Genomic DNA, 13,301 nt, shown 5'->3' on the forward strand with positions numbered 1-13,301 from the left:
TAACCCACATTCCTCTGGGCCACGTAAGCTGGTGTTGCCCTGAATCTTCAATGCAGCCTTCCCACCAGGATGCTGGAGCCTGCTGCAAAACACCCTGACAGCCCTGGCAGCTCTGCTGTGCATTGTCTCCCTTTCCCTATTGCTAGGCTGAGTGTTTAAACCCTAAACATCAGCTTTGAGTCACAAAGACTGGCAGTGGCCTGCTTCAGTGAGGCCCAGAAACCCGTGGAGAAAGACACCTGCTCCCCCCGGATCGGGATAAGACTTCGATGTGACTCTGTATCTCGGAGGGACTGATGTGATGAAATCTCCCTCTTATGGCCTCTTGCGTAAGGTGGAGGAAATTTTCTGCTTAGATCAGCAGAGGAATTAGGAGTTTGCGCCACAAGGGCCAATCTCAGTGGGAAACAGGAAGCAGCAGCAAGCAGGTAAGGGTCCCGGTTGAGTTGGGTTCCTGGTTCGGTTCATTTGAAGTTGGGGGAGGGATCTCCTCTTTTGGCTTTTTAGTTTCAGTCGGACAGTCTGTAGTTCCCCAGGGCTTGCTAGAGGGCTCAGAGTACAAATCTTTCAGGAGGGCAAAGGTGATCTGCATTCCACAGAAAGGAGGGGTTTGGGAGAGGCTGGGGCTCAGGTTTGTTCCCAAGCACAAAGCCTGGTGAGCAAGACTGACCCCAACATAGCCCCTGCGACACTCAGATGACTTTCTTCCCTCCTTTACTTCTGCAGAGAGGTCTTTTTTTTTTTTTTACAGCAGACATTAATGGGGTTCTCCGATGGGCAGGTGCTGTGCTGGCTGCTGCTTATAGCAGACCACAGAACTGCCTGTCGGCTGGCCCTGTAGAGCTCATAGCTAGAGGGAGCTGAGTCTTCTTCATCCAGTGCAGGGAGCTCCTGGGGTACCTGCTGAGGAGGAAGGTGTCTGCTAGGGAGAGGCTACACGCTCTGGGTGTCCATTCCCCAGCTGGCAAGTAGGTCATCCAGCCTGGCTCTCCTCTTTGGGTGGACTTCCCCATGCTCATGTTCTTTGTAAACGTGGTTCTCCCTTTTACTCTCATCTGCCCTCCCAATGACTCCTCTTAGCATCTCCTGGACAACTTAGTTCAAGCCAGAGTCACCGTGTGCTTGGAATTCCACGGGCACCTGAAGCTGATCAACACAGTGGCCAGGGAGGCAGTTCCTTGGGAACTCTACAAATGTTTGCCTTGGTCACAAATAGAGGGGACGTGGTGGCACATGTGTGTAATCCCAGCACTTGAGAGACTGAAGCAAGAGAATCCTTATAAGTCTGAGACCAGCCTGGGCTACAAAGTGAGCTCAAGGGCAGCCTGAGCTGCATAGCAAGACCTGTGTCAAAAAGACCAAAAAAAAAAAAAAAAAAACAAAAAAAACAAAGAAAAGAAAAAGAAAGAAATGTGTACGGAGGAACAGGGAGGCCGGAATGCAGGTGGGGTGAGGGATGCGTGCTGGAGGAGGAGCTCCAGCCCAGGTGTTGCAGCGCTCCCTCTTCTCCATGCAGGCCTCAGGACTTGTCACTGCAGTTTTCCTCCCTCTGCCTCAAGGGTGAGGGGAGGGGGCTTCAGGAAGACTGATGGCAGCAGACTTAGGCAGACGGAAAGTGCACCACATAGCGGGTGCCTTGCAGGCTGTGAAGAGATCTGCAGTGGATGAGCCGTTGCCTTGGTGATACTAATGGAAAGCAGGCCTCAGAGAGGGCCAAGAACCCCTGTGGGTTGAGTTATCTCCTCCTTGTGAAGCTCTCTTCGCCTCCCCATCCACAGGCGCAGATCAAACTCCCCGAATATTTATAAAACCTCTACCAGAAACAGAGAAAGCCAGGCCGCCTGGCCAGGCGTCTGCCGAGGCTTTCTGGAGCTGCTCAGTGACACTCCTGGGGCTCTTTGTTCTGTTTTTCTTCTTGCAGTGAGCAGGACCAGTAGGGAGGGAGGCAAGGAGGGAGGTAGGCAGGAAAAAGTGTCCCCTTGCCCTCTTCCAGCTGATTCTGACTCAGGGAGTTTACCTAGAGTAAGGGGCCTGACTTTGGGCAGGTCCATCCTATCTCCTGCCCTTCTCTGTCCTCGGGCCTCCTAGTTTGTCTTTTATTGTACCCTACCCTCTGTTGAAGCTGGATTCTAGCTCAGACCCTTCCTCCTGCTACTCCTTTGTTGTACTGAGCCCCCTTCCGGCCTCTCCAACCTCCCTGCTTGGAGACACTTGGCAGTCACCGAGGAGAGACGAATGCTAAGAAGCTCCATGCTGCCAAAATGCAAAGGCAAAGTTTGGTGGGCACTGGCAGCAAACGGGGCTCCTCCCAACCTCAGGGAGCAGGAACTACCACGCTTATTCCCTCTGAAAAAGAGGCAGTTCCTAGAATTCCTCATGTGGGCACAGCAGGGATTTGAAGCTGTTCTGAGAAAGTCTGTGTGACCTCTGTTAATGGCTTTTTTCTTTTTCTTTTTTTTTTGTCCAGCGGTTATTAAAATGCAAAGTACTTGAAAAATCAGGCTGCATGGGGGAGAATGAAGTTGGAGGCTGTGTCCTGCTAGTGAATGGGAAGACACCATTTGCCCAGTTGATGAGCATATGTCACATAATTGCCCTTCCTGAAGCCCCCATCCCCTGGATGACAGACTCCATGGAGGAAGGCAGCAGGGGGTCGGGAACAAGTTCTGGATTGGGTTGTAAGGTTGAGAGCATTTTAGGTGTCACATGGAGCTCTGTCAAGCCCAGCAGATTCAGCCTGAGTAAGTTATGAAACTTTCCTCTCTGAGCTTCCCCATCTTCAGAAAATGAGGGGCAAGTCTGTTGTGTGATTTTTATGTAACTAGGAAAGAATATAAGTGCCATATGGTATAAAGTACGGGCATAAATATTGTTTGTGCCAAATGTAGGGTGCAGGTGGCAAATGGCACAAGTGACAAAGCAGGAGAAGGATTAACGGAGTGCCAAGAGTCTTCCATGGAGAGGAGGCTTTGCGTGTACCTTAAAAGATGAAAGGCATTGGAACAAAGTAAGACCAGTTGAGTAGGGGGCAGATGAGCTGATGCTGGGAGGAACCCTGTGTGGGTGACCTGATTGGACCCGAGGAGGATGCTGGGAATGACCAGAAAGTGAAGCTCAACAGAGAAAGCTGGTCCAGGCCATGCCATGGTGGGAGTGTGAGTGTAGGGGAGAAGATGCTTGCTCTAAGCAATGTGAAAGCTCTTGCTTTTAAACAGAATGAATCTGCTGTGAGTGATACCCTCCCCCCTAGCCAGAAGAGGCGAAAGGTAACCAGGGCAGTCAGAGGAGGGCAGGACTCTCAGCCATTGGCTCATGTGACCCCAAGGAGGCTTTGGGTTCCTGCAGCTGAGGGATCTGATTCTCATGAGACACATCCTTTTGTCACCTTTCTGCCAAGGAGGCCAGCCAAGTGGCACAGGCTGGTGGGGATTAGAGTCAGGGAGTATGAGAGGAGGAAAACAAGCTTTCCACTGTGGCCGGAGCATGAGACAGTGACACCTGCATGACCCCCAAGCATGAGGTAGCGGGCAGACACCCAACTCTGGCAGTGGAGAGGCGGCGGCACCCGGCCATCAAGAGGGCTCTTCAAGGAAACTCTGAAGCTCCTCCTCAACATTTTCATTAACTGACTTCATGCCCACTGGGCACTGGCCTTGGTCTGGTGGCAAGGCCCCTGTGCCATGGTACCTGTACAGGGGAATGCTCGGGTTTCCTGTACCCACAGCCCAGCCCTGGGTGAAGTGTCCACGAGTTACAGGAACTTGTGCTCTAAGAACTCTGCTGGGCCTTGCTTCAGGTACTTGGATCCTGAAATTCCCTGTCCAGTTCCCTGAGCCTAAACTCAAGGCCAATGTGAGCTTCTAACACAAATCTGTCTTGTCAGGTAGTGTGGGCCATGCATGGGTATACACACCCATAGGCCTCAGGGGGTGGTTCAGGGGTGGGTTGTAGGGTGGAGCTTGGACCTGGGGGCTGGGTGTTCATGTCCACACACCAAGCCCCTTTCTAGTGATAGATGCAGATACAGTTGGAAGCAAGTTCTAAATTCCAACTTGGCCCTCAAGATGTTAAGAAAGAGTGTTTGAAAAGGTAGGGAGAGGATGCACTGGAATTTAGTAACTGGTAGCTTCATTTGTAACTTCCGGGTATTTGGATGTACAGAAGACAGGCTCTATTGTACTTTTCCCCGGGACTCCCAAAGGTTAGACAGAGGATAGAACTACATTTCTTAACTTACTAGAGCCTTCCTCTCATTCACATCAGTATTGAGAGTCATTTTGTCTGTGAAGAGCCTTTCTGCCTCCTGCCAGGCCTGTAGGTGCCATACACAGAGCTGATGGGCAAACCCAAAAGACTCAAGGCCTCAGTGAGCCCCAAGTCTGTCTGCACCCCTCCCCCCAGCTAGCTGCAGGAGACCAGCGAGAGCCCTGCACTCTCCCAGGGTCTTCCCATGGCCTCCACCAGCTCACAAGGCCTGGGATCCCTCTGCAGGCTCTGCCTTACATGGGGGCACAGTGGGTCCCCGGTGATGCTGAGGGAACTTGGAAGATGCCCGTGGCCTCCCAAAGTTCCCGCTCTGCCACATGTCCTTTGCCTCCAGTAGCCAAGGCCTTAAATAGCTCCACAGGCACTAGAAGCTCGCACTTACTTCAGGGCTGTCTCTTCCTCATTCTCTGGGTTTGCTCAGGTTGCTCTGTATACTTTGAATATCTCTCTCCCTGCATCTCAAAGGCAGATAACTCAATAAAGAAGGCTGGAGAGCCCAGACAGAAACATGCATCTCTTCTTAAAAGTCTTAAAAAGTCTGCATTATTATTGTCATTATTATTATTAATGTAATTAATACTCATAAAAATAACTCAGAAGAGTTGAACATGAGAAGCAGAAGCTCCCTCCCCGCCTCGTGTCCCCGCCACTCTTCTCCAGGGAAGACCGCAGAGCACAGTTGCTCCTGCCCCTTGCGGCAGCTGTATGTGCTCATCCAAGGCTGGACTTGGTCCTTCCGGTTGTTATTTGAGGTCTCCAAGGCAAAGGGATTCCAGAAAGATGACAAGAGCACTCTATAGGGAGCCTAGGGAGCAGTACTAGAGTGATGGGACCAAAAGTGGACAATCACTGCATGAAGGGCACAGAGATGACACTGTGCAAGTCAGGGATTCCTAGGGAGGAGGTTGCACAAGTGTAGGTGAGGTGTGTGCACAGGATGGCAGAGAGCTCACAGGGTGCTGGGACTAAGAACAAAGTCAGGGAGAAGACTGAAGAAAGGTGAGGACAGCCAGCTCCTCAAGATGTGGGTAGTGACCAGCATTGGGTTTGGAGGTTGAGTCCTTCACAAGAGGTCTGCTCTATGCAGACTGATTTGGAGTAGCTGGTATGTTTAGGAACCACACATGCAGATAAAATTCAGAGCATCCAGTAATAGTGTAATTTCAGAAAAGCAAGGAATCATTTGTGTGTGCATGTGTCTGTGTGTGTCCTGAATATTTTATGAAACAGGCTTGTACAAATTATTCATCATTTACCTGAAATTAGTAATTCTCTATTTTTATTTGTGCATTTTTGGGGAAGGGGTACTGGGACTTGAACTCAGGACCTTATGCTTGGCAGGCAGGTGCTGTGCAGCTGTGCTATATCCGTGGCCCCTCCAGTTTTATTTGTTAAATCTGGCCAGCCTGCCCTCAAATACTAACACCTCAATCTGGCCCTGAAGGCTCAGCCAAAGGGAAGGTCAGACCGATCCATAGACCTCTGATCCAGTGGACCCTTGTCAAGGTCCTGCGCAGGGACTTCTCCGAGCTGCCTCCTTCACTGTCTGAGAAGTGGAGAGGTCCCTTCTTGGCCCACTTGGAGTGAGGCTCTGTCTCTGTGGGTGGCAGCTGGAGGGAACAGATGGCAAGTTTGGTCATTTGGGAGCAGCTGGATGGGAGATGTGAAACAGAAGACACAGATCACCTGGGAGGCTCAGGAGTGATTTTGTCTTCATACCCTTGAACTTTCAGGTGAGTGGGTCCGTATGTGCACAGGGAAATAATGGTGGTTCCAGGAGGGTCAGGAGGGCTAACGCCAGCATCTGTGACTCTAGGAGGCCGCTCTTGGTTCTGTTCTGTGTCATACCTTGCTATTCTGCAGGCTGCCATGGAATGTGACTAGCAGAGGTGCTAAGAATGGGAGGAATATGCCAGGCAACTTACCCAGGTCAACATAGGAAGTTGGAGAGAAACCAAAGTGCCCACCAAGATCACCTCCAATACTTCCAAAGAGCTATGTCTTGCAGAAGTTGAAAGACAAATTAGATACCCGGTCCTGTGGAGAACCATCTGGAGGACTCTCCTTCAATCAAGAGCAATTATCTCCATTTTGGCTAATCCTGGCTCTATCTCTACTTACTGATATGTACAGAGCTGGCTAGGCCACTTTTTTTTTTTTTTTATCCCTTCAGTTGGCTTTAAGCAAGGTAAATAGGGTTAGCTGAGATGCTGATGAGTAATCTTTGAAACTAGGTGACAGTCTGTTTCCCTACCTTGTGACTCTAAAAAAGCATGGTTGAGCCAAGCCCGATGAAAAGCCACTGTTCCATGCTGTCAAGCAGCCTCAAGACAAGAGGCTGTGACTTCCCAAGGCAGAAAAGTTTGCACATCAGAACTGAAGCACCAAAATATTAGATGCTACCTCAGTTGTGTCATGCAGATTACGCTTTCTGCATATCCTTCCCTCTGCGTGTTGCAGAAGTGATCTTGGCCTCCTATGTAGCCCGCTCATAGCACTCACATACTTCTTGCCTTTCTCACAGTCACCTCCTCAAAGCACTTCCTTCTTTAGGAGTTAATAAAATCTGGGCCCTGCATCAAAGGCTTGGTTCCAGTGAACCACCATCTTGGTTGGACTTAGGAACCCCTTGGCTCCCCATAACTATAAATATGTTTTAGTGTATTTATTTTTCGCCACGGTTTGCACTGGAAGAGGTAGATTGGAATTAACTTATTGGAATTCCAATAAGGCTTCCAGGGAATTACAAATACAAACTTCCCAGACTGAGACAAGGACTGGAAAAGGCTCTCTATACCCCCATTCATTCACTTCTCCTGTCTCCTGCACTGCTGTCTGCCAGGTATTAGAAGGTACAAGATCTGTCCCTATCACCTTCTCTGAGCTCTATTTTTTTTCCTGTTGTCCTTTTGAGGCCAGACTTCAGCTCACTTAGCAGCTCAGGCTGGTCTCAAACTTGCTGGGATTACGGAAGTGCATCCTGGCGTGAACTCCTTTTTGAATTTTGGTTCTCATGACCTTGCAACTTACTTCTTCCAGACTCTCCAAGTTCATTATCTTCAAGTTCATTAAAGGCTGTTTCCCTATGAATTGATGTATGTATACTTCAAGGAGGGAAGCTGTCCAAAAGATTCAGGATCTGGGCCTTAGACATGAGGTTTATTTGTTTTTAACTGATTGCCTAACAGGGCAGGCATGAGGCAGGCTAGCATATTCTGAAACTGCTATGAATACTGCCATGTCACATTCTCCATGGAGGGAAATTACTAAATTTATCTCTTCCTCTTCTTCTTCTTCTTCTTCTTCTTCTTCTTCTTCTTCTTCTTCTTCTTCTTCTTCTTCTTCTTCTTCTTCCTCCTCCTCCTCCTCCTCCTCCTCCTCCTCCTCCTCTTCCTCTTCCTCCTATTCTTCTTTCTTCTTCTTCTTTTCCTTCTTCCTCTCCTTCTTCTTCTCCTTCTCCTTCTGTGGCTTTCACTTTGGTTAGCAACAGTCTCCACCAGCTGGTGCCCCTTTCTGTTACACAGGTACCAATGTTTGACACCAGAGTGTCATGTGTTTTTTAGAAGCTTGTCTTATGGCAATGACCCAAGCACTGGATCAGCTTACAACGCAATGGGCAAACCCACCATCCCCTCTCATTTGAACCTACCTTTGTGGACATTTCTGACTTTGGCATTCATCTAACAAGCATTTATTGTGCCCCTACAACATGGCAAGCAGTATTGTAAATGGTGGAGATACAACTTTGAGAAAAATAAACCAAGTCTCTGCCCTTTTCATGTGTGTGCACACATATCCAGATATGAAATGAGCGGATGACTAATAAACACAAATAACCTAGTGATGATAAATGCTACAGAAAAAAAAGCAGGGAAGGGAGGAAAAAGTGCTTCAAGGTGACAAGATTGCTCTTTCATGGAGGGAGATGAGGGAGGGCTCTTCTACTATGATGATCTTATGGGGACCTAAAGTAAGGAAGCTAGCTGTCAGGACAGAGGGATAGAATATCCTCTTGTAGCCAGGCAGAGAATCCAGCCGGATTCTCAAGCGGGGGGAGGGGTGGCCCTGCCCATCATGTTGGAGGAGTAATGTGGAAGCCAGTGTGCCCAGAGCAGAGAGCTGGTAGAAGATATGAAAGAGTAGGCTCATATTTTGCAGGGCTTAGTGGGCCATTGAAGGACACTGGTCAGCATTCTGGGTGACAGGAATGATTTGAGCAGAGGAGTGCCATGATTGGGTTAGGTCTGGCTGCGCACTGAGAATGAACTAAAGAGGTGTGGGGAAGGCTGGAAGCAGACCCAGCTGGAGGCTTTTGCAATCATGTGGGCAAGATATGGTGGTAGTTTTGACCAGCAACAAGGTAGGGAAAGAAGTGGTCATTGGATTCTGGGTTTATTTAGAAGGAAATTCCAGTAAGATTTGCAGATGGCCTGGTTGTAGAATATAAAATTCCCAGAGAAAATAATAATGATTCCAAGACTTTTGGCTTGAACAACTGAAAGGATGGAATTGCCATTAAGGGACCTAGGGGGCGGAGGGAGGAGTGTGTTGGGGAGGACAGAATTGGGAGTTTGATTTTGAGGAGGCCATTTGGACATACCTAGTGGATATTCCAGTGGGATGTCAGGCAAGCAATTAGCTATCTAATTTTAGAGTTTAGGGGAGAGGTCCAGACCAGAGATTCAGTTAGGGAACCAGCAGGTGGACGCCTTGTAAAGTCACACTACAGAGGAGAATGAAAGAAGATAGAGACACGGTCTCAAACTGGATCCCTGATTTCTTCTACAATATTTACCAGCTGCATTGAAAAGCCTGCTCAGAGTTCAGGGCAGGTCAGGTCACCCCCAACAGAGACCAATTCCCTTCGGGTGTAGACTTTCTAAATCAAGAGGAGGCTCTAAGTGGATGCTTTAAGATGGAGCCTACTTCCCTGGAGGAGGTGGTCAGGGAGATGGGTAGATCTTGGTACTTTTATGTGATATAAAAAGAAATATGTGTTTTGCCATTTTTTCTGGTTCCTAGTATATAGTCTCTAAAACCCTTGGACTCCCCAGAGTGTCTTTCGTATGATAATAAGTTAACTGGTGGCAAAGCACCCCTAGATAACTTTAGGATGGGGACTGGCAGCCAGAAAGACCAAAGCCTGATTAGAAAGTTGAAATTTTAAGCCCCATTCTGTGACTCCAGTGAGAGGAAAAGGACTAAGTTAATCACCAATGGTCAAAGATTTAAACTATCATGCTGATATTGTCTTCATAAAACCCTGAAACAACAGGGTTTAGAGAGCTTCTGGGTCAGTTCCCACATCAAGGCCCTGGAAGGTTATGGACTGGTGAAGGCCAGGCAGCTCCATGCCAGGTCCCACACCTTCCTATGCATCCTTCCCATTTGGCTGTGCATGAGTGGACTCTTTATAATAAACCAGAAATAGTAAGTAAAATGTTTTCCTGAGTTCTGTGAGTCATTCTGGTGAATTGGTGAAACTCAGAAGAGAATGTGGCACCCCACCCCCAAATTTCTATTTGCTTGGTCAGAAGTATAATTGGCAATAGGGGATTTGGGACTGGTATGTGAAGTGGGAGGAATCTGGGAACTAAGCCTTAAACCTATGGGATCTGTTGCTAACTCTGGACAATTAGTGTCAAAATAGAATTTTACTTTATGATACACAGTTGATGTCTGGAGAGTAGGAGAATTGATTGGTGTGAGGGGAAAACACACCCATGTGGCATCAGAAGTGTTGTGAGTGAAAACAGTCTCGGATCGTGAGGCAGTGCATGAGGTATTAGGAGTACAGCGTGGGAGATGCTGAGTACATATAAGCCCCACGGCTTGGGGAGGAGTCCTCAGGCATAGCTGACATCTAGGGATGCTTGTGTGCTGATCACAGGCTCTGGGGCCTTGTGGGCCACAGAAGGTTCTCAGATGAAATTGGAAAAGGCAGATAGTGGGCTCTGTAACTCAACTCCTTGGTTAAGTCACTATCCCCACTATGAGTTAGAGTTCAACCCTGTGCTGGGCTAATGACAGATGATGATAAGTGCTAGCTGCTAGTATTGGTTAGCACAAACTGCTTGTATCCAGATCTAGTCAGACCAAGACTGGAGGACAGAGCTCAGAAAATGAATCACAGTACACCGTCACCTTAAGGCACAGACCCAGAAATGACTACCAGAAATCACTACTTCTAACATAGCACAAGAAAAATTCTATTTTTATGAGGGAAATACTGCAGAAGAATCTCAGAAGAAGCACACCTTTAAACACATCTTCACACTTCATGAGGGCAAGAATGTGCTGAAGATAATGTGAGATGTTCAAAACCCAGGGCTGGAGAGGCTGGGTTGATGGCCTAGCATCTGTATCTACAGAAAGATGGATCTCAGCTTCAGGAGACCAGTGAGGGGCAGCCAATGAGTTCTTTATAGAGGGGAAACCTAAAAGTGCTTCGTAAGACCATCTGGCCTCACCCTTTCGTTTGTTAGATCATACAGGATCTATTATGGGGAAGAGCCCCACACAGGCCAGAGACTGGCGGTAGGCAAAGGGTTAAGGCCAGGTCTCAGCCAGGCAAAAGCTGCACAGTGGGATCCGGGGTGACCAGTGAGGACAGTGTACAGTGAGAAGTGGAATGGAGAACTCTAGTTCCTGGCCCAAGATGGAGGACCTCATGCAATGACCAGCTCAGCATTAAGGAGAAGTCTTCTTTTAAAGTAAAAATCAGATGAACAGTAAATAAAATCACAAGGAAAATAATTTCACATTTCACTATGGAAACATCAAGACTAAAGGAGAAAAAGAAGACTCATCCTTGGTTTTTCTGTTTTCAAGTTGGGCTTCATTTCAAAATCACAGAAATCAAGGACAGGCCCACAGGACAAGGAGGGTCCTGGGGCTTTGCTACAGTTAGCCTGTGAAGGGGCAACTAGTTCCTTGGGGTTCCATGGACCCAGAATCTGCAAGCCCACCATTGCTCTCAAGTATCCCCCTACCCAACTGTGTCTCTCCCTGAGTTACAGTAATCATGGAGATTAGTTTGGCTCTCTGCTTCTAGACAAAAGGTCAAGGCTAGAAATGACTTGGAGCCAAAGTAGAAATTCTCTTTCCTTCCCCATAACGGTCCGTCAGTTCCTAAGCACTTGTGTTTATACCGATCTTGGAGAGGGCATTGGTTTCTCATGTTCTGACATAGACACTGGCCTCCCAAGTTTGCTTTCCAGGGAATCTCAGCAAACCACAAAAAGAATCACTCTGTTTGTTCCTCTTTCATCCAGTGTATCCAGCACATTTTCTAAACAAAAGACAATAAATATTTCTCTTACTCTTGAAATATGTGCACATTGCGTTTGCTATTGTAGATCCACAGGCAGCAGAAAGCTCCGCACAGAGCCCAGGCTCTGATCAAGAGGTGGAGCACTCAGTCCAGGCCTTTGCTGAATTTAGGCTCGCCTCCACCCCAAATCAAGGTCCCAAACAATCCTTGCCTTCCACAAAGCCAATCCAATAAGAGAGTTCGGGATGATCAATCGACTGTTAAAGGCATGGGTGTCTCTCTACCCCGTTGAAACTCCCTTTAAAGCTCTCAAGCACCCAAGCCAAGGGTGCTTCCTTAGGATATTTCCCTGCATTCTGCAGGGAAAGTCTTGTCCCTCTTCTGTCTCTACCTGCATAGCAAGATTCAGTCCTCATCACCCCCTGCCACTGAAAAGGTGCCCAGAGACTTTTCTTCAAACAAGGCTTGGGAGGTTTCTGCCTCCTCAGTTTTTCTATGAGGGGCTTGACTTCTCACTCCTTAGAGCCTCTAGACCCCTGGGACATGGACAGCAAGCAGGTGTGAGGTGCCCCTGGGTGAGTATTTCCCCATTGGTCCTTTCAAGTTGTGCTCCCCACTTTGCTACCCTGCACTGTGACCTTGGGGCTGGCTGCTAGGAACTGAACCTCCAGCTTCCTTACCCGCTGGCTTCTTTATGGGATTGGCCACTGTGAGGCTGAGCAATTACAGGTTGAGAGGGCATCTCTTCCCCAGCTGCCTCCCTGCTTCAGTAGCTTGGTTCTGGCAGGGACGGTGTCTCTCAGGCTGCTGTTCTCACTGGCGACCTCCTCCGTGGTCCATCTCTCATCCAACCCAGCCACCTATTCCTGCCTTGGTCCTGTAGCTCAAGGTTAGGAACAGCCGCCCACTACTGCTAGATCCTGGGGACCTGAGTGGTCCTTATTGCTTCCCTGAACCCTTCCCTCGTCTGTAAGTTGTTCCTTCACTACATGCTTCTGAAAAGAATTCTGTGTCCTGCCTGATACACCTGACTGTCCATGGTGCTTCCAAATAAACACTACCATAAAGTAAATAAGAGGCTTTCTAACCTTTACTCTTTTGAAACTTCATTAGTGTCCAAAACGTAAACTTGGCTGCCTACTGGAGAATCAGCTGGGACCAGGACAAGGCTATGGAACTTCTAGCAGGAATAAGATGGCGGGCGCTGGCAAGTGCTGAGCCTTCCTTTCTGTGAGAATCTCAGATCCCAGTGTGTATGTGTCAGAGTGGCATGGGGGCAGGGACAGAAACATGTTTCAGAATCTACCAAGCAAGGATTTGGGATTTATTGGTTAATACCAACTTACCGAGTAGGGCTGAGAGCTAGAGAAGCACCTACTAAGATTCTTTCACTCCAAATCAGCGAGAATCCAAACCTTTACAGATTCTCATGTCAGGGGAAAATGAAACCTGGTAACCTCCAGAAAGGTGGAGGGTGGGAGGTCAAAGGGCAGGACCCCACTACTTAGATGCTATGAACTTGGAAAAATCACATAACCCTGCAGAGACTCAATATGCTTATTTGACAATTGAGAATTTAAAAAAAAATGTCCTTATAGGACCGCTGACTCACTGTTTGGACAGAACACTCGTGGCCAAGTAGCTCCCATTGAGGAGCCCACAGCCCACGGGCTCAGCACAATGCCCAGCACGAGAGGGCTGTGCTTCCTGTTTCAGCCCCTCTTCTTAGTCTCCCATTAAAGCAATAGTCATTCTTGAGAAG

At 48.3% G+C, this 13,301-nt stretch overlaps 1 long non-coding RNA gene across 4 annotated transcripts in view; it reads left to right on the plus strand.

The window, feature by feature from the left end:
- Positions 1–298: 298 nt before the first annotated feature.
- Positions 299–13,301, plus strand: part of LOC106028207 (uncharacterized) — a 76,992-nt gene continuing 63,989 nt past the window's right edge. For all 4 annotated transcript variants that reach the window (XR_010044910.1, XR_001201802.2, XR_001201807.3 and 1 more), the window contains exon 1: positions 299–428. This is a non-coding gene — a long non-coding RNA (uncharacterized LOC106028207). The remainder of the gene's footprint in view (positions 429–13,301) is intronic.

Source organism: Cavia porcellus, unplaced genomic scaffold, assembly GCF_034190915.1.
Source record: "Cavia porcellus strain 051 isolate PalLab524CR breed Dunkin Hartley unplaced genomic scaffold, mCavPor4.1 scaffold_31, whole genome shotgun sequence".
In the NCBI taxonomy this organism is placed as follows: Eukaryota; Metazoa; Chordata; class Mammalia; order Rodentia; family Caviidae; genus Cavia; species Cavia porcellus.